General features: G+C 49.0%; 1 protein-coding gene across 1 annotated transcript in view; it reads right to left on the bottom strand.

The window, feature by feature from the left end:
* The window catches only part of FANCD2 (FA complementation group D2), a 1,182,674-nt gene that overhangs the window by 202,023 nt on the left and 959,889 nt on the right, over positions 1–20,762 (bottom strand). The gene's annotated exons all lie outside the window — the stretch shown is intronic.

The raw sequence follows: 20,762 nt of genomic DNA, 5'->3' as shown, positions 1-20,762 counted from the left end.
GGTGATACAACTACTGTGTGTGGGGGGGGGCCATGGGGACATAATTGAGGTATGAGTTGTGGGGTAGAGAGAGGCGTGGAGTCATACGAATAATGAGCTAGGCTAGACGTGGATTACAGAAGAACATATTCGAAGGTGAAGCACCATGAGATGTTATGTTATTGCATTGATGAGAGAGGTGAGGAAGTTAATATCAAGAATGAGTGATGGGGGGGCGCAACTGGGAGTAACGTGATATAGATATTGAGAGGAAAAAAAAAAAGGAGAATTAATAAATCAATAATACATATACCGTTGTTAGTTTAGGGGGGGATATGTGTAATCTCTAGCTTCCATGGCTACCACAAGTGTGTCCCAGATTTCGGGTCCGTCTTGTGGAAGGCCTCTATGTTGTAGTAAGCGTAGTGTCTGAGCTTCGGCTTGTGAGCGACTGTGTAAGTCGCGAAGCCAAGCAGAATGGGATGGAACGTGTGGGGCCTTCCAGTGCGTAGCTATTAGGCGTTTAAAGACGACGAATGCTAAGTCAATTAATCTGTGTGTGTGTTTATCGCTTTTGGTACGGTGCCGTATGCCAAGTAAACAAGAGTCTGGTGTGGGCAGCAGAGCATGGGATGCAATATCTCCTGTGACGTCCGTGATGCGGTGCCAAGCCAAGTTTATGGAGTGGCAGCTCCAGACCATGTGGTAAAAGTTTGCCGCCGGAGTGGCGCATCTGGGGCATATCGGGTTTGTGCTCGGGTATATTCTTTGGATGCGGGCCGGGGATAGATATGAATGGTGGGTATAGTTGAATTGGGTATAACGCAGTCTGGGATTGCGGGATATTGACTTAATCATTGTGAGAGCCGCGATCCAAGTTTTTGGTGATAATGGTGAGGGGAGGACAGAGTCCCAGCGTGCTTTAGCGAGAGCAAGGGGGAGGAGATTCCATCTAACAGTATTTTATATAGTTTAGTTATGATGCCTTTTGTGTTGCCTATAGTAAGGATAGTGGTAAGTAATTGGGACTCTGGTGGTACGTTGTTGCCAAAGCCCCAGAGGCTACTAAGGAGCCGTTTAATGGCGCTATATGTCAAAAAGGCTCCCATGTGCATAACCCCAGCGGTCACTAGTTACGCAAAGGTGCACACAGTGGAGCTAGAGTAGCAATCGCCCACATTCAGTGTGCTTATGTCACGTGTATCATGGTGTGATGAGAGTATTTGGGTGCCCGGCAATTGAAGTAGTGGTAGCAGAGGAGAGTAAGGCGGCGAAAGAGACTTGCTTTGAACGTATCTACGCCAGCAGAAACGAACTGCTTCCAACAATATGGGTGTTGGCGATAGACTGTTAGAGCCGGATAAAAGTGAAGATAATATCGTTTGCGGGGCTATATATGCTTGCAGCATTATGCATTCGGGAGGAGGGGTTTCCTTGAGCCATGTGGTTAACCACAGCAGCTGGGCAGCTGCATAGTATAATTCAAAGTTAGGCATGCCCAGTCCTCCCGCTTCTAGCGGGTATTGTGTTATAGCTAACACCACTCTACGCCTGTCTTTGCCCCAGAGCAGGTCAGTTAACAGGGAGTGCAGTTTGCGAAAGAACGAACGTGGTAAACATAGTGGAAGGGCAGTGAAATAATATAAGAATCTGGGGAGGATAATCATTTTGGCTATTGCTACTCGACCCATGGGGGATAGGGGAAGTGAGCTCCAGAACGACAATGAGTTGCGGGTAGTGCTAAGTGCTCTGTCGATATTGCCCTCTTTCAGATCGGCAATGGAGTGATAAATTTGTATCCCGAGGTATTTAAAGGTGGTGTGTGACCATGGCAGCTGATATTGCAGTAATACCGTATTAAGGACGGTTGGTATGGGGGCAAGGGGGAAAATACTTGACTTGGACCAGCTGACACGTAGACCAGAGGCGAGGGCAAAGGAGTCAAGCATTAATAACACCCCTCCTATAGAGGTGGAGTGATTACGCAGGTATATCAGGGCATCATCTGCATATAAGGATACAATATGATGTGTGCTAGATTCGGAGATGCCCCATATGTGTGCATGGCTACGCAGCTGAATTGCTAATGGTTCCATGGCTATAGCGAATAGTAAAGGGGATAATGGACAACCCTGTCTGGTGCCTCTGCCTATAGGGAATGCTTCTGAGATAGCCCGGCCATTTTTAACTTGAGCTGTGGGTTTGGAATAGAGCGTTTTGATCCAACTAATGAACCCAGGGCCGAATCCAAACGCTTTGAGTGTACGTAGAAGATAGTCCCAGCTCAATGTATCGAACGCTTTTTCAATGTCTAGGGAAAGGGCTACCGCTTCTGATTCTGTGTTGTTGTGTATTATGTGGGTCAGTCTTCTAATATTTAAAAAGGTGCTTCTCCCTGGAATAAAGCCAGATTGATCAGAGTGTATTAAGCTTGATAAGTAAGGGAGTAGTCTGTCTGTCAGTATTTTCCCCAATAATTTGCAGTCTGTGTTGAGGAGAGAAAGCAGTCTGTATGATTTGACGTCAAGAGGGTCTCGGACAGCTTTTGGAAGGACAACTATTAGGGCTTCACGCATGGAATCCGGTAATTGCAATTTATTGCGCGCTTCGTTGAATACCTCTATGAGTGGTTGTAGGAGGAGGGTAGCATGGGAGTTAAAATACTCTACCGGAAGGCCATCTGAGCCAGGGGTTTTGCTGCGTGCCATTTGCGCCAGAGCTCAGCGCAATTCTTCTATAGTAATAGGACCCTCTAAAGCGGGTGCATTGTCGATAATATGTTGGTTTTGGGAGACTAGTGATAATATGTCAGCCAGTTGCTGCTCCGGAGGGGGGGAGGAGGCATATATAGGGTACGGTAGTATGTAGAAAAGGCATCGTTAATTCCTGCTTGGGTGTTGGTAATGATGTTGGAGTTCAAGCGTATCGCGCCGATAGGTGATGATTGTGAGGGATGGCGGGTCAGCCACGCTAGCAGTCTCCCTGACCTGTCCCCCTCAGCATGTTGTCGTTGCATGTAGTGTCTGTAGTCATGCTTACATAGTCTGGTGTCTACTTCTCTATGGGCAGCTCTGAGCGAATTCAGTGCTGCTATTGTGGCCTCATTTCTGGAGACCTCAACCTCTGTTTTACGGAGTTCAGCCTCAAGGACTTGGAGTTCTTTGGTGAGTGTTCTTCTTACCCCCACTGTGGCCGCGAGGCAGTGTCCACATATTACCGCTTTGTGGGCATACCATTCTATAGCGCGAGATGATGTTGTATTTTTATTCAGTGAGAAGTAATCAGCCACACGCTTAGACATTTCTGCGTGAAAGGGGGGGGGGTCTAAGAGAGCTTCTGTCTGTAGTCACCATGTTGGTATGCGAGTGTGGATGTGGCCCCCGGTAATTACTGCGCAGAGCGGGTTATGATCTGATATGGTGCGTGCTAGGTATTCGGTCGAGCACACTTTCTGGATTATGGTTGCGGATGCAAAAATCATGTCTATTCTGGAATGTAATTTATGCACAGAGGAGTAATAAGAATATTCGCGGTGGGAGGGGTGACCGATCCTCCAAATGTCCCTCAGACCGTTATTGGAGGCCCAGTTTATTAGTGCTTGTGAGGCACGATTGGATGAAGTCGCTGCAAGTGGGGGAAATGAACGGTCTATGTGAATGTCTAGGACGCTGTTAAAGTCGCCCCCCCATATGCACTCTAATGTGGGGTCACTAAGGTTACCCAGTGGTAAGCGTACTCAGGAAGTCGCGTTGATTTGAATTTGGGGAGTATAGTGCTACTAGCGCTAAGGGGGACCCGTCTAGGGCACCCTCTAGCATTACATATCTACAGTTTGGGTCGCATTGTGTACGAGATGTGTTAAATGGGACCCCGGGAGCAATCCAGATCGCCACCCCTCGAGCAAAGGACGAGGAAGTGGTACCGTGCAATTGTCCTTTCCATTTTGAGCGTGTGCTTCCCAACGTGGATTTAGAGAGGTGTGTCTCTTGTAGTAAGGCTATGTGTACCTGATGTCTTTTAAGGAATGCATGAACCTTTTGCCGCTTGCGAGGTGTTGCCATACCTTTGATATTCCATGTGAGTATCTTATATTTCAAGATACTTTGTTGTGTTTGGGAGGCCATGAGATAATTTTAGGTTTAACTAGATCCGCGAGATGAGTGCCCTCCGTCCCCATTGCGGAAATATTGTGTCGATTACCCTCCAGGGCTAGCCAGTGAATAAGCTTAGTGTTGCCAAGTGCAAGCCTATTGCTAAGGTGGATGTGATATGCACATCTGTCACTGTGTTTACGATTAATTAGCATGTGACAAAACCAACAACTAAGAAAAAAACACCCAAAAACAACATATAACATCAACTGGAATAATGAAAAATCTAAAAAAATACCAGCAATAGCCGGCATGGGAGAACAGTCCTTATGGAGCAGGGGGGTGCCGAGGGGCATTAGATCAAAGTCTTGGAATTGCCCTGCCCTAATTACTCACGGTACGGGGTTCACCGCCCGGGACCGCAGGCGGCAGCTCGCTGCAGCGAAGGATCAGTGGTGACGCCGGCCCATTTCTGAGCAGCTTGGGGGGGGGGGGGGGGGGGGGAGGGGGTGGAAGAGGCCATATTATTGTGTGGAAGGAACAGAAATAGATGGTGCTTGGTTGTCCTAGCAGATATCGTCTGCTGTGCGTGGCGTGAGGGTAGGTCCGGAGATTATGTCGTGGTCTAGTTCCATGTCAGTTAGAGTAGACAGGGCTGTTGGCGACATGTTGACGAATCTGGATGTGGCCTGCAAGAGAAGAGAGCATTCCGTTTGTGACTGTTCAGGTGAAGGTTTAGTGCCTTGCTTTTTGCGTTGCCTTCGCCTTGTCTTAGTAGAGGACCAATTTTCATCCGGAGTGCCTGTGTCCAGCGGATCGGCAAGACCATTGGCATGTAGCCAGGTCCAGGCGTCTTCTGGTGTAGTGAAGAAAAGTACCCGTGCGTCATCCTGCACACGGAGTCTGGCTGGGAACATCAGCGCATACTTGATGTTGTGTTTGCGAAGGCATTCTTTGACGTGGTAAAAAGAACTCCGCTTCTTCTGAACTTCTGCTGTAAAGTCTGGGTAAGCTGTGATCATTGCGTTTTCGAAGTGTATCGGACCAGACTTGCGAAATAATTGTAGGATGAGGTCTCTGTCTCGGTAGTTAAGGAGTCTTGCTATCATCGGGCGAGGCTGTGCACCAGGTGGAGGGGGTCTGCCAGGGACCCTATGGGCACGTTCGACAGAGAAGAACTTCGGGATATTGTCTTTAAGAATCGTGTCTGTGAGCCATTGTTCTATGAATAATTCTGTGCTGGGGCCTTCGGCACGTTCAGGGAACCCCACAAAGCTAATGTTGTTACGCCGAGATCTGCCCTCTGCATCTTCAGCTCTTCGTTTTAAGAGATCCACTTCAGTTGTTAAGTGAGACAATTGTGATTGAATTTCTTTCACGGTCTGAGGGAGGGTTGCAGAGCCTTTTTCTAATTCAGACACCCTGTCGGCCAATGCGTGTTGATCCGTACGGAGTATATTAAGGTCTTCTGCCACTGAGTCTATCTTGGCTTCCAGGGTGGACTTGGTGTCGAGAATGGCTTGCAATATCTTTTCAACTTGTGACGTGTGTGATTGTAAGGTGAGTTCCATTTTCTGCAAGGCCAGTTGCATGGTAACGTGGGTCTCCAAGGAGGGGGGAGTGCGGGGTCAATTTTGCCCAGAGGAGCGCGTGGGGTTTTTGGTTTGACCATTTGACAAGTACAGATCCAAGTGGGCACTGACGGAGCAGGATTGATTGGATGTGGTGCAGGCGGGGGGAGCAGAGAAGCAAGCCGCGACGTGGTGCAAATTCAGTTCCAGAGGGTTGTGGATAACTGTTGAAAACCAGAATCGATATACCAGAGTCGGCGAAGTACTTAGCGGAGTTTGGGAGATGTTTCTACCGATACCAGCACAATTGTACTACGACCGGGCTAGTACTCAGTGGTTAGTAGAATACTTTAGCGCTTCGACGTATGCCCACCGCGCCACTAGGTTCCAGACAACGAAGGGGTCAAGTGCGTAGTATACTTATCACCCCATAGACCGGCAGCAAGGTCCCATGTCTGCGCCAGGGTGACGGAGCAATAGAGGAGTCAATGATGGATGATAGGTAATGGACAAATATGTTAGCGGTTGCTTGCGCAGTTTGGAGGTAGTTGTACTGATGGAGGGTTGTGTGTAGGGCCTGATGGGGCAGAGATGGTGCCTCATGTGCTATGTTAGGGCCACGCCGCTACTCCATATGCCGTGGTGCGAGGGGATGTGTGCAACGCGTTTGCGCACTGCGACTCGGTAAGTGTCGCCGAAAGGCTCACCTCATTTTTCCCTTGACCTTAGCACCATTCCGCGTCCCTGTCTTCAGTCGGCATTTCTGTCGCTACACCGCTCCTGCGGTGCAGCACAGGCTGGTATCAGGCGGGACTTTGTGTTTGTAGAGTCTTTGGTGAGGATTTAGGCCCAGGTACTGGGCTGCGGGCCCCGCTTCCCAGCTGCAACCAGTGTCTTTACACTGGTGGGCCTCCACCAGGCCGGTAGTAGCTTCCCCAATCTACGGGGCACAGCAGGATATCCAGCGCTCCCTCTCCAAGTGAACACCGTGGGCAGAGCCCCCTAGAGAGTCCTGTACAAGTCTGGTTAGTTTGCTGTCCCTATAAGGCGTCCTGGGTAAACTCTGATTTAGGGCATCAGCACCTTTATTGAGAGCAGGGAGAGAGGAGTTGATATCACCACACTCCTTGAAGCAGATGCCCTGGTTTCCAGTGCGCCAGTTATCCACTTCAGATCAAGCAAGGTCAGACATGTGCAGCTACACTGGAGCCGGTTCGCGAAGTCCTGCAGCCCTCCCCTTAGCGCAATGGGCTTTAAAGATTGTGGCCTGCTCCAGCAGGCATCCACGGGCGGGGCGCAGCGCCGCAGCGGGTCCGCTCCGCCTCAGCGCCGCCACCCCGCAGAGCAGCAATGGGTGCAGCGCCCGTCACCAGTGCCGTGCACAGGGCTGGAGTCCCCGCTTCCCTGCCTCCGGTTGAGGCGCGAGTTCGGCCTCCGGCGGCAAGCCCCCGGGGGCGTCGCACCGCTCAGAGCAGACGCGGCCGAGGAACCAGCTTCACGGCGGGCCGCTTCGGCTCCCAATCGGCGGCCGCGAGCTCTGATATATGGGCGCGGCTGCCAGAGCAAGTCCCGGGCAGTTGGGTGTGCGGCATCCGGCACCCTCGGGAGACATAATGGCGCCGCAAACAGGATATTTAAAGGGCCAGGGATCGGAGCTGCAGTTTATGCTGCCGCTCCGGTCGCCATGTTGGCCACGCCCCCCACAGCACCACTAATACGTGGTTAATTTAACACCCCATTGAAAGACAATAAGGAAGACAGTGTACTCTTAGAGGAAAATCATGCATGGGATGGAATGAAAGTAGCTCTAGGAAACTATAAGGCTGGTAAAGCCGTGGGGAGGGCATATGCTCGGGTCCTTGCTCTTGTATCGCGGAGTAGGACAAATGAATTGGCGGACCCTTCTGATACCCCATCTACAAAAATAAAGGTACTTAATTTTAGTCACACAATGCCAAAAATACACTGTAGGCTATACTCCCTTAGATGGTAAAACCCAGGGACACTCTGGAGGACATCTGGGCACCACCCCTGTGGTGGCGATGGACAGGGGAGTGGTCACTCCCCTTTCCTTTGTCCAGTATCAGAGCAGGGACTGGGGGTCCCTGAACTGGTGTAGACTGGATCATGCAAGTAGGGCACCATCTGTGCCCTTCAAAGCATTTTCAGAGTGTAGGAAAGTCCTTTTTTTTTGCCTGATCACCCCCACTCTTTCTGGATAGGTACTGGTGGTTACTGACTCTTGGCTGTGCCCTGGGTACTGCTTACCAGTCCCAGGGCCAGTGCTCTGTGTAAAATGGATATGCAAATTAGGCTAATTATAATTGGCTAAGTTAACCTACCTATAAGTCCCTAGTATATGGTAGGGCATGTAGGTTTAGGGACCACAGCATAGGTGGTGCACACCTAGGTGCACTGCTGAGGTGCCCAGTGTCATTTTAAAAGCAAGCCTGCCTTGCTGGCTGCTTTTAAATTAAAGTTATATGCAAATTCGACTTTGGAATTAAAGGTACTTCCAAAGTCTTAAACTACCTTATTTTTACATATAAGTCACCCCTAAGGTGTGCCCTATGTGCCCCTAGGGCTGGATGCCATGTAACTATAAGCAGGGACTTTATAAAAATAGATTTATAAGCCCTGGTGAGGTAAAAACAGCCAAATTCGTTTTTCCCTCATTGAAGTAAATGGCCTTCATAGGCTAGAATGGGCAGACTTTATTTTAAATTTTAAAGTCTCCTTAAATGTTACATACCAAGAATTTGGTATCAAATTGATTGTTGTAATAAATCCCACAACTTCCAGTTGTTGGATTTAATATAACTTGTCCAGGTAAAAAGTTTAGACTTTACCTAAAAAGTTGCCAATTTCAGCTCTGCATTGTTTTTGCTGCTGTGCTCTGATTGGCCAGCCTGCAGCAGCTTCTGCCAGGCTGCCTTGATTAGGTGTGAAGTGGCCAGGCTTCACACAAAGGAATGTGCTTGGGGGAGAGAATCTCCCCTCAGCAGATGGTGAGGCAGGAAGGGGGATGGCTGCCAAACTGGTCTTCAAAGGCAGAGAAGGACATTTGCAGCACCCAGAAACACCCCCACATTCTGCAACCCCAGACAGCTAGGCGCCCCCTTGATTAGATTAGGAGAAGGCAGGAGAGGGGTGTGTTTATGATTTTTAGCCACACCAGTGGGTGGGCTCAGCCAGATGTAACCTCCAAAAATCAGATTCAGCCATCTTGGATTTTTAGAGACTGTTGCCTTTTGGGATGGATTTTTGCCACACTTCCCAGGAAGTGGTCATCACAGGGGGACGACCCTGTACCTGATTGGAGAACCAGGGCCCCCCTGCTTTTCACCCAGGAGCAAGAATAAAACTGGCAGACCTGCCCCCACACCTCAGATCCCCACCAAATTTCAAGAAGAAGGAACTACAAGGAGAAGAAGGACTGCCCTGCTGGACCCCTGGCCTGCACCTGGACCCTGCACTCAGAAAGACTGCACCAGCTGCACACTTGGGCTTCACCACAAGAAGGACTTTGCCTGGCTTCAACTGGTTCAAGGAGGGACTCCCTGTTTGCTACAGGTGAAAAATTGCTATCCAGAGTCCCCTGCACCAACTCCTGAAAAAGTGACCAGCTGACCACTGTCCAGTGGCCAAAAAGGAGTTTGCGCCAGGTGCATTCTGGGAGTTGAAGTCCGCACTTCCCAAGGACCATCACAGAACTTCTGGACCCTTGGGGTGAGCTGTGGACCCCAAAAGAACCTTGAAAGAACATCTGGGTGAAGCCCCAGAAGTTTGGAAAAGATTGGAGAATTTTTGAAAAAAAGCTCCATAAAGTGACCGACCCGACGCGGAAATTCTAGCCGGCTTGCCTCAACCGCGACCCGGCCTGACTTCGTGGTTCATCCCGGTAAAGAAAAACATCCAAAAAAGAGACTAAGTCCGAAGGTAAAAAGTTGACCGGGACCTCCCAGCCATCGTATCCGAGAAGGGCTCCACGGACGTCGGATCAAGATCCAGGTTTACCCCGGTTGAAGGATTTTCATCTCAAAAAAACGACTAAGTCCGAAGGTAAAAATCACCACTGAGGAAACCGACTTCGCGTATCCGGACAAGGGCTCCAGGAGGTCGGATTCAACTGGCAGGTTCGTCCCGGGGAAGAAAAACATCAAAAAAGAGACTAAGTCAGAAGGTAACTTTTTAACCGAGGCCTCCCGCGACTTGTAGCCGAGCAGGGCTCCATCGCGGTCGGCCTGAAAGTTTGACTTTGCCCCGGTCCTGGGGCAACCAGATGACCCGATTGGCGCTTTTTGTTTCTAAGCGCTAGAAAATAATAATACTTTAAAAATTCATATCTCCGGTTCCCCTGAACCGATTTTAATCGTTTTTGTGTCATTTTAAAGATAAAAATATAAGCTATTTTTATAAATTGGTTTTGGATTTTTAAACTGTTTCCTGTGTTTTATTTAATTACTGTTTTGTGATATTTGAATGCTTTACACTTTGTCTCCTAAGTTAAGCCTTGACGCTCGATGCCAAGCTACCAAGGGTAGAGCTGGGATTAATTTACTGAGACCTAACTGTACCTATGTGGAGGTTTGTGGCTTGTTGCTAGGTGTAGGTACCTACCTGCCCTACCAATAACCCATTTTCCAACATAATTGGAAGCAGCGACGGGATCCTGTACTTGTGTTCAATATCACGTTACAGTTTTAGGTAAAACAAATTAAAAATCCTTTAAATTGTCCTAGTGCAAAAATTGTTTTTCATTTTTAATTTGGATTAATTTCAGTTATTGAATTTTTGTAATTTTTCTAAATTCTTGTTTCCAATTTTTGCAAAAAGTTTTTGTTGACACAAAACTAGGGAACCATGGAGCTTGATCTGGCTAGCCTACCCACACTGACAGTAGTCCAGCTTAGGGGGTTGTGTATTGAAAGAGGGTTGCCTGCAACCACTAATCTCAGGAAGGAAATCCTGATTAAATCCCTGACAGCATGGGCTGAGGCCCAAGAGGTAGAGACAGAGGAAGCTCCAGAGGAGGAAGAAAAAGGGGAAGATGCTAGCTCTAACCTTTCAGGGGAGGGAAGGCATCAGACCCCAAGTGAGGAAGAGGAGGAACGGTCCTCAGTGGATACAGTCACTAGGACCAGACCCAAAGCTAGTGGTAGGAAGGGGGTCCTTTCAGGAGGCGAGAACCCATCCATCTGGGAAAGAGAGCTGGAAGCCCAGCTAGCCTACATAGCTTTGGAAGCAGATAAGCTTGCCCTAGAAAAGAAAAAGTGGGCAAGCAAAGAAAAAAAAGATGGAGGCAGCGAGAAAGAAACTGAGGTGTCCCTGGGTGGGGGTTTTGCCCCCAGATTACCCAAAGGGGTGGTTCCTGCCTATGTAGAGGGGGATGACATAGATAAGTGGCTGGGGGCCTTTGAGAGGGCCCTCCAGATGAGGAAAGTCAAGCCTCAGTACTGGGGTTTACTCCTTTGGGAGTTAGTTCCCAACTCTGGGAGGGATAGGCTCCTAACCATGAGTGGGGAGGATGCAGACTCATACCCCAGTATGAAGAGTTGCTTGACTAAAAAGTTTGGTCTAACCCCAGAGCAGTATAGGCTTAAGTTTAGGGACACCCAAAAGACAAGCACCCAGTCCTGGGTGGACTTTGTGGACATTTCAGTAAAAGCACTGGAGGGCTGGATACAGGGCAACAGGGTAAGTACCTTTGAGGGGCTGTACAATTTGATTATGAGGGAGCACCTTCTAACTAATTGTGTCCAAGAGAGGCTCCGCCAGTATCTAGTAGACTCTAGGTTGACCAACCCCAGAGAGCTGGGGGAGGCAGCAGATGACTGGTTAAGAACTAAGGTTAACCAGAAACCCCCAGGGGGTGATCAGAAAAAGGGAGGACATGGTTCTTCTCAGGGGAAGAACCAGGGGAAAGATGACAAAAAACCCAAAGAGTCCTCACAAGAGTCCCCAAAAACTTCTCAGGGAGGGGGAACCCCGAGCCAATTCACTTTTAAAGGGAAAGGGTATCAGGGAAAGAATTATGATCCTGCTAAAGCAGGAAAGTTTCAGGAGCTTGCTAAGGCCGGCAAGTGTTTTGACTGTCATCAGCCAGGACATAAAAGAGGAGATGCTATTTGCTCCAAGAAGCCCCCCACTGGTGGGCAATCCCAGGGGATTGCTAGTGTAGGGTTGGGGGTGGAAGTTGGCCCAGGGGTGGAATCAGGGTACACTGAGGTCACCTTAGTATCCGTGGGTGGGGTGGACATTGCAACTATGGCCACCTTACCTCCCATCATGGAGAGGTATAGGCAGAGGCCTAAAGTCAATGGGACTGAAGTGGAAGCTCTGAGAGATACAGGAGCCAGTGTGACAATGGTCGCAGAAAAGCTGGTTTCTCCAGAGCAGGTCTTACCTGGTGTCTTCCACCAGGTGACTTATGCAGATACCAGAACCATACTCCATCCCATGGCTATGGTGAGTCTGGAATGGGGAGGTGTGACTGGCCCTAAAAAAGTAGCTGTAGCTCCTGCCCTCCCAGTAGAGTGTCTACTGGGGAATGATCTTGAAGCATCTGAGTGGTCAGAAGTGGAAAGAAGGGTCCATGCACAGATGCTGGACCTCCCTGAATGGGTGTGTGCTGTGACCAGGTCACAGGCGGCACAACAGGGGAATGCTGGACACTTGGACCCTGGAACAATGGGCCAAGCCTCCAAGAAAAAGAGAAAAGGCACTGGGTCTGGCTTGCCAGCCCCAACAAGTACAGAGGGTCAGGAAGAATCCAACCCTGAGGGGGAGGATCTGAACTCTGAGGGAGGGACACCTTCCCTGCAAACTCTGCCTGACTTGGCAGAACTGCAAGGGGCAGGTGGGCCCACCAGAGAAGATTTGTGCCAGGGACAAAGAGAGTGTCCCACTCTTGAGGGCCTGAGGCAGACTGCTGCCAGGCAAGAACAAGGGGATACCAGTGGTACCCACAAGGTTTACTGGGAGGATGGAGTTCTCTACACTGAGGCAAGGGCCCTTAAAGAAGGGGCTACTAGGAGAGTAGTGGTCCCCCAAAAGTATAGAGAATTCCTCCTTACCTTAAGCCATGATATCCCCTTAGCTGGTCATTTGGGACAGACCAAGACCTGGAGCAGGCTGGTCAACCATTTTTATTGGCCCGAAATGTCAGAAAAAGTCAGGGAGTTTTGCAGCTCCTGTGTCACCTGTCAAGCCAGTGGCAAGACAGGGGGCAAGCCAAAGGCTCCCTTGATTCCACTGCCAGTAGTTGGGACTCCCTTTGAGAGGGTGGGGATTGACATTGTTGGTCCCCCAGACCCACCAACTGCTTCAGGTAACAGGTACATTGTGGTGGTAGTGGACCATGCCACCAGGTACCATGAGGCAATACCCCTCCGGACAGTCACTGCTCCCACAGTGGCTAGGGCCCTACTTGGTGTGTTCACCAGAGTGGGATTCCCAAAGGAGGTGGTCTCAGATAGGGGCACAAACTTTATGTCAGCCTATCTGAAAGCCATGTGGGAGGAGTGTGGTGTTACTTATAAGTTCAGCACACCCTACCATCCACAGACCAATGGTCTGGTGGAAAGATTCAATAAGACCCTGAAGGGCATGATCATGGGTTTGTCTGACAAACTCAGGAGGAGATGGGATGTCCTCCTCCCATGCCTGCTGTTTGCCTACAGGGAGGTGCCACAGAAGGGGGTTGGATTCAGCCCCTTTGAGTTACTGTTTGGGCACCCTGTAAGAGGCCCATTGTGCTTGGTGAAAGAGTCTTGGGAAAAGCCTCTCAAGGAATCCAAGGAGAATGTGCTGGATTATGTACTAGGCCTGCGGTCTCGCATGGCTGAGTATATGAAGAAGGCAAGCAGAAACCTGGAGGCCAGTCAGGAGCTCATGAAGCTCTGGCATGATCAAAAGGCTACCATGCCTAAGTATCACCCAGGACAGCTGGTGTGGGTTTTGGAGCCCATGGCTCGTAGGGCACTACAGGCCAAATGGACTGGGCCCTATCCAATCCTAGAGAAAAAAGGTGAGGTCACCTACTTGGTGGACCTTGGCACCCCCAGGAATCCTCACAGGATCCTACATGTAAACAGGATGAAACCCCACCAGGACAGGGCAGACATGACCATGCTGATGGTCACTGATGAAGGGAAGGAGGAGGAGGGTGAACCTCTGCCAGACCTCCTGTCCTCAAAGGCAAAAGATGGGTCAGTGGAGGGAGTGGTACTCTCTCCCAAATTGACAGATCAGCAACAACAAGACTGTAAGCAAGTCTTGGGACAGTTTGCTAGTCTGTTCTCCCTGACCCCTGGACTCACCAATTGGTGTGTCCATGATGTTGACACTGGTGACAGCTTGCCTGTCAAGAACAAGCTGTACAGGCTGTCTGACCAGGTCAAGGCCAACATCAAAGCTGAAGTGGCTAAGATGTTGGACCTGAAGGTAATTGAGCCCTCTGATAGTCCTTGGTCCAGTCCAGTGGTACTGGTGCCCAAAGCTAATCCCTAAGGTGGGAATAAAGAATTAAGATTCTGTGTGGACTACAGAGGTCTAAATGCAGTCACTAGGACTGATGCTCACCCCATACCTAGAGCTGATGTGCTCATTGACAGGTTGGGGGCTGCCAAATTCCTGAGCACATTTGATCTGACCTCAGGATATTGGCAGATTGCCTTAAGTCCAAGAGCTAAGGAGAGGTCAGCATTTTCCACACCAGAGGGCCACTTTCAGTTCAAGGTGATGCCCTTCGGGATGAAAAATGCTCCTGCCACCTTCCAACGGTTGGTGAATAGAGTCCTGTCTGGGTTGGAATCTTTTAGTGCAGCTTATCTAGATGATATAGCTGTATTTAGTTCCACCTGGAGGGACCACCTGGTCCACCTGAAGGAAGTGCTTCAGGCCCTGCTTCAAGCAGGCCTGACTATCAAGGCAAGCAAGTGCCAGATAGGGCAAAGTTCTGTTGTGTACCTGGGCCACCTTGTTGGTGGAGGCCATGTACAACCTCTCCAGCCCAAGATCCAGACTATCCTGGATTGGGAGGCTCCAAAAACCCAGACTCAGGTCAGGGCCTTTCTTGGCCTGACTGGGTATTACAGGAGGTTTGTTCAAAATTTTGGGACCATAGTGGCCCCTCTAACTGAGCTTACCTCCAAGAAACAGCCCAAGAAGGTCATTTGGACCCCAGAGTGTCAAAAAGCTTTTGACACCCTAAAACAGGCTATGTGTTCAGCACCAGTGTTACTGGCCCCTGACTATAGCAAGGAATTTGTAGTGCAAACAGATGCTTCAGAGGAAGGGATTGGGGCAGTGTTAGCACAAGTTAATGAAGAGGGCCATGATCACCCAGTTGCCTTCATCAGCAGGCGACTACTCCCCAGAGAGAAAAAATGGAGTGCCATTGAGAGGGAGGCCTTTGCTGTGGTTTGGTCCCTGAAGAAGTTGAGGCCTTACTTGTTTGGCACTCACTTCCGTGTACAAACTGACCACAGACCTCTCAGATGGTTGATGCAGATGAGGGGGGAGAACCCAAAACTGTTAAGGTGGTCCATTTCCCTACAAGGGATGGACTTCACAGTGGAGCACAGACCTGGGACTGCTCATGCCAATGCAGATGGCCTTTCCAGGTTTTTCCACTTAGCTGATGAGGACTACCAGGGTGTAGGTTAGTACCCATCACCTTTCATCTGGGGGGGAGCAGTGTAGGAAAGTCCTTTTTTTTTGCCTGATCACCCCCACTCTTTCTGGATAGGTACTGGTGGTTACTGACTCTTGGCTGTGCCCTGGGTACTGCTTACCAGTCCCAGGGCCAGTGCTCTGTGTAAAATGGATATGCAAATTAGGCTAATTATAATTGGCTAAGTTAACCTACCTATAAGTCCCTAGTATATGGTAGGGCATGTAGGTTTAGGGACCACAGCATAGGTGGTGCACACCTAGGTGCACTGCTGAGGTGCCCAGTGTCATTTTAAAAGCAAGCCTGCCTTGCTGGCTGCTTTTAAATTAAAGTTATATGCAAATTCGACTTTGGAATTAAAGGTACTTCCAAAGTCTTAAACTACCTTATTTTTACATATAAGTCACCCCTAAGGTGTGCCCTATGTGCCCCTAGGGCTGGGTGCCATGTAACTATAAGCAGGGACTTTATAAAAATAGATTTATAAGCCCTGGTGAGGTAAAAACAGCCAAATTCGTTTTTCCCTCATTGAAGTAAATGGCCTTCATAGGCTAGAATGGGCAGACTTTATTTTAAATTTTAAAGTCTCCTTAAATGTTACATACCAAGAATTTGGTATCAAATTGATTGTTGTAATAAATCCCACAACTTCCAGTTGTTGGATTTAATATAACTTGTCCAGGTAAAAAGTTTAGACTTTACCTAAAAAGTTGCCAATTTCAGCTCTGCATTGTTTTTGCTGCTGTGCTCTGATTGGCCAGCCTGCAGCAGCTTCTGCCAGGCTGCCTTGATTAGGTGTGAAGTGGCCAGGCTTCACACAAAGGAATGTGCTTGGGGGAGAGAATCTCCCCTCAGCAGATGGTGAGGCAGGAAGGGGGAGGGCTGCCAAACTGGTCTTCAAAGGCAGAGAAGGACATTTGTAGCACCCAGCAACACCCCCACATCCTGCAACCCCAGACAGCTAGGTGCCCCCTTGATTAGATTAGGAGAGGGCAGGAGAGGGGTGTGTTTATGATTTTTAGCCACACCAGTGGGTGGGCTCAGCCAGATGCAACCTCCAAAAATCAGATTCAGCCATCTTGGATTTTTAGAGACTGTTGCCTTTTGGGATGGATTTTTGCCACACTTCCCAGGAAGTGGTCATCACAGGGGGACGACCCTGTACCTGATTGGAGAACCAGGGCCCCCCTGCTTTTCACCCAGGAGCAAGAATAAAACTGGCAGACCTGCCCCCACACCTCAGATCCCCACCAAATTTCAAGAAGAAGGAACTACAAGGAGAAGAAGGACTGCCCTGCTGGACCCCTGGCCTGCACCTGGACCCTGTACTCAGAAAGACTGCACCAGCTGCACACTTGGGCTTCACCACAAGAAGGACTTTGCCTGGCTTCAACTGGTTCAAGGAGGGACTCCCTGTTTGCTACAGGTGAAAAATTGCTATCCAGAGTCCCCTGCACCAACTCCTGAAAAAGTGACCAGCTGACCACTGTCCAGTGGCCAAAAAGGAGTTTGCGCCAGGTGCATTCTGGGAGTTGAAGTCCGCACTTCCCAAGGACCATCACAGAACTTCTGGACCCTTGGGGTGAGCTGTGGACCCCAAAAGAACCTTGAAAGAACATCTGGGTGAAGCCCCAGAAGTTTGGAAAAGATTGGAGAATTTTTGAAAAAAAGCTCCATAAAGTGACCGACCCGACGCGGAAATTCTAGCCGGCTTGCCTCAACCGCGACCCGGCCTGACTTCGTGGTTCGTCCCGGTAAAGAAAAACATCCAAAAAAGAGACTAAGTCCGAAGGTAAAAAGTTGACCGGGACCTCCCAGCCATCGTATCCGAGAAGGGCTCCACGGACGTCGGATCAAGATCCAGGTTTACCCCGGTTGAAGGATTTTCATCTCGAAAAAACGAATAAGTCCGAAGGTAAAAATCACCACCGAGGAAACCGACTTCGCGTATCTGGACAAGGGCTCCAGGAGGTCGGATTCAACTGGCAGGTTCGTCCCGGGGAAGAAAAACATCAAAAAAGAGACTAAGTCAGAAGGTAACTTTTTAACCGGTGCCTCCCGCGACTTGTAGCCGAGCAGGGCTCCATCGCGGTCGGCCTGAAAGTTTGACTTTGCCCCGGTCCTGGTGCAACCAGATGACCCGATTGGCGCTTTTTGTTTCTAAGCGCTAGAAAATAATAATACTTTAAAAATTCATATCTCCGGTTCCCCTGAACCGATTTTAATCGTTTTTGTGTCATTTTAAAGATAAAAATATAAGCTATTTTTATAAATTGGTTTTGGATTTTTAAACTGTTTCCTGTGTTTTATTTAATTACTGTTTTGTGATATTTGAATGCTTTACACTTTGTCTCCTAAGTTAAGCCTTGACGCTCGATGCCAAGCTACCAAGGGTAGAGCTGGGATTAATTTACTGAGACCTAACTGTACCTATGTGGAGGTTTGTGGCTTGTTGCTAGGTGTAGGTACCTACCTGCCCTACCAATAACCCATTTTCCAACACAGAGGCTCTGGGACGATACCAATGCCATGCCTGTAACACCTATGTCCAAATGGAGAGGGTGCAACACCCCTCTCCTAAAGGAAATGCATTGTTCTGCCTTCCTGGGATTGAGCTGCTCAGGCCCTAGGAGGGCAGATGTCTGTCTTGACCTATGTACAGTGCACACTTAAAATAGCATCCCCGCACTCACGAAGTTTGGGAAAATGGGCCTGGACAACATGGGGGCACCTCTGCTAGTGCAGGGGTGCCCTCACACACAGGTACTTTGCACCCAGCCTTCAGGGTCTCAAGGTTTGATATATAGGTGACTTATAAGTTACCTGGTGCAGTGAAAATGGTTGTGAAATAGTACATGCACTATTTCACACAGGCTGCAATGACAGTCCTGAAGATGCCTTTGTATGGTCTCCTTATGGGTGGCAAAAGAAATGCTGCAGCCCAAAAGCATCCCCTGGAACTCCTAGGCCCGGGTACCTGGGTACCATATACTAGGGCCTTATAATGGGGGGCAACTTGGAGTGAAATACTGGGTTACCAGTATGTAAGTACAAATTTGGAACCAGAGAGAGCATAAGCACTAGAGTTCTGGTTAGCAGGATTCCAGTGACACATTTAAGCATACTGACAAAAACAGTGAAACAGACTGACAAGTAGGCCACAATCCATGAGCACTGGGGTCCTGGCTATCAGGATCCCAATGACACAGTTAAAACACACTGACAAACAGGCCAAAAATGGGGGTAACCATGCTAGAAAGAGGCTACTTTCTCACACACAAGAGTGATAAAGGGAGGTGAATCGAGAAGAGCAGTTAGGGAGAACCCTGGGAAATATATGCACTTTGCGCAGGATTCGAGGAATCTAATTCTGGTTAATGCTGAGGAGATGATAACCACAGGTGATGAGGACTGGGATGATAAAAAAAAGTTATTGATCTTATTTCAGCAAATTACTGAGGATATGACAGCCTCTGAGAGCGTGGGGTTTATGAATGTTGTTAATTGGACTGGCAACTTGTTTGATAATAAACACTGGATAAAAAAAGGAGAAGTTCCTAGTTCCATCAAAATCTCGATGGTGGAACCCTTCCTCAAGCGTCCACTTTCAGTAGCCCACTCTAGGGGACGGGCTAGCCCAAAGATGGAACACGCCTACTGCCTAACTAATTTTCCTGCCTGTCCTGGTGCAAAGTGGGCCTCAAGACAGTGGGGTGAGAACTTCCAGGTCTGGTGAAGCCAGGATCACATGCCAAAGGGAGCAGGGTCTTTGAAGTCTCTGGCTTGCAGATTCACTAGCCATCCTGCTGGAGTAGGAGATAACACCTTCCTCCGGAGCAGGCATTGTTTCTGGCCTCTGAAAGCACAGGGTCTCACCTCCAGCGGAAAGATCTCTGTGGTGGCAGCTTGGTCGTACCCAGTCAACCAGCACACTAAGAGTCTGGTAGATTTCAAGGGGCACCTCTAAGGTGGCCGCTGGGTGCATGTCTCAATAACTACAAGGCTGGCATCAATCTTGATTTATTAAGACGAGGTGTTTGATACCAATCACCATTGGTTTCAGTGAAGCCATTACGAAGCTGGGGAACTCCAAATGATGAGTGGCCACTACATACCTTAAGATGGCTTCACTGGCAATGTCCAACAATGGAACTAGACATCACAGGGGCATATCTGCTCATGCAGATATATTCTCACATCAAATATAATGCACCCTACCTTAGGGCGCCAAGGCCTACTGTAGAGGTGGCTTACGCATAATTAAATGCAGTGAGTGGGACATGGCTACACAATGAGAGTACCATGTCGTGTTTTCGCCTGCCGTGCACCCGGACACGCAGTTTGCAATGGCAGCTCTGTGCAACTTTTTAGAGGCGGTCCTGAGAGTGGCATAATACATGCAGCAGCCCTTAGGGACCCTCTGCAGTACCCAGGCCCTAGGCACCAACTGTACAATTTACTAGGGACTTATAGAGGTAGAGGAGTGTGTGTCAATTGTAAACATTTTACCTGTTTTAGGGAAAGAGCACTAGCACTGAGGACCTGTTAAGCAGTGGCGTCAGTTACTTTTCACGACTTTCCATGCCTGAAGCGCAGAGCAATGAAGTGCACTGACCACTGGAGTGAAAAACTAAGTCCTTAAATGAGTCCTCCCTATCTGTAGAAATCCGTTCGCAGAGCGGGGAGGATGGGTGGGTTGGTAAGGAATCTGCAGCTAGATAGTTTCTACCAGATAAGGCATTACCGAAAGTAAGTAACTTGTTCATCTGATAGAGACTTCAAGTTGCAGATTCCTTACCAATGAATAGATGCCCAAGCAATAAACTCCCCGGAGGACCAATTTCAAACAAAGAAGTCCTCCAGGACCAAACGGGCAAAGTGCCCAGCCCTACAGACCTAACTGTCCAGGCAGTAGTGTTTGGTAAACATCTGTAGAGATGCCCACGTTGCTGCCTGGCAGATGTCACGACCAGAACTCCGTGTGCTAACACAGTGGTGGCAGCTTTAGCTCTGGTGGAGTGAGCTTCCAAGCCTTCAGGAGGTTGCTTCTTGGTGAGAAGCAGATTTGAATGCAGAACACGAGCAACCTAGAGATGGTCTGCTTCTGCTCTACCTTTCTTTGCACCAACATACCCTACAAACAGTTGGTCGTCCACCCGGAACTCTCATGTTCGATCAAGGTAGAACGACAACACTCTTTTTGGTTCTAGGCAGTAGAGTCTCTCCTCTTTTTAGAGGGAGGTGGAGGAGTGAAAAAAGCTGCAGTACGACTGATTGGCCTACATGAAATGGGGTGACATTTCGTCAGAAAGGAGGCCTATGCAATTTGTCAGGGTAGACAGAGAGGTAAGGTGGCTTAGATAATAAAGCTTGCAGATAACTTACTCGCCGGGGCGGATGTAAGTGCCAGAAGGAAAGCTGGTTTCAGTCAGAGGTCTGAGGAGA

Source organism: Pleurodeles waltl, chromosome 9 (assembly GCF_031143425.1).
Source record: "Pleurodeles waltl isolate 20211129_DDA chromosome 9, aPleWal1.hap1.20221129, whole genome shotgun sequence".
Taxonomy (NCBI): Eukaryota; Metazoa; Chordata; class Amphibia; order Caudata; family Salamandridae; genus Pleurodeles; species Pleurodeles waltl.
This window is presented reverse-complemented; position numbering and strand designations above follow the sequence as displayed.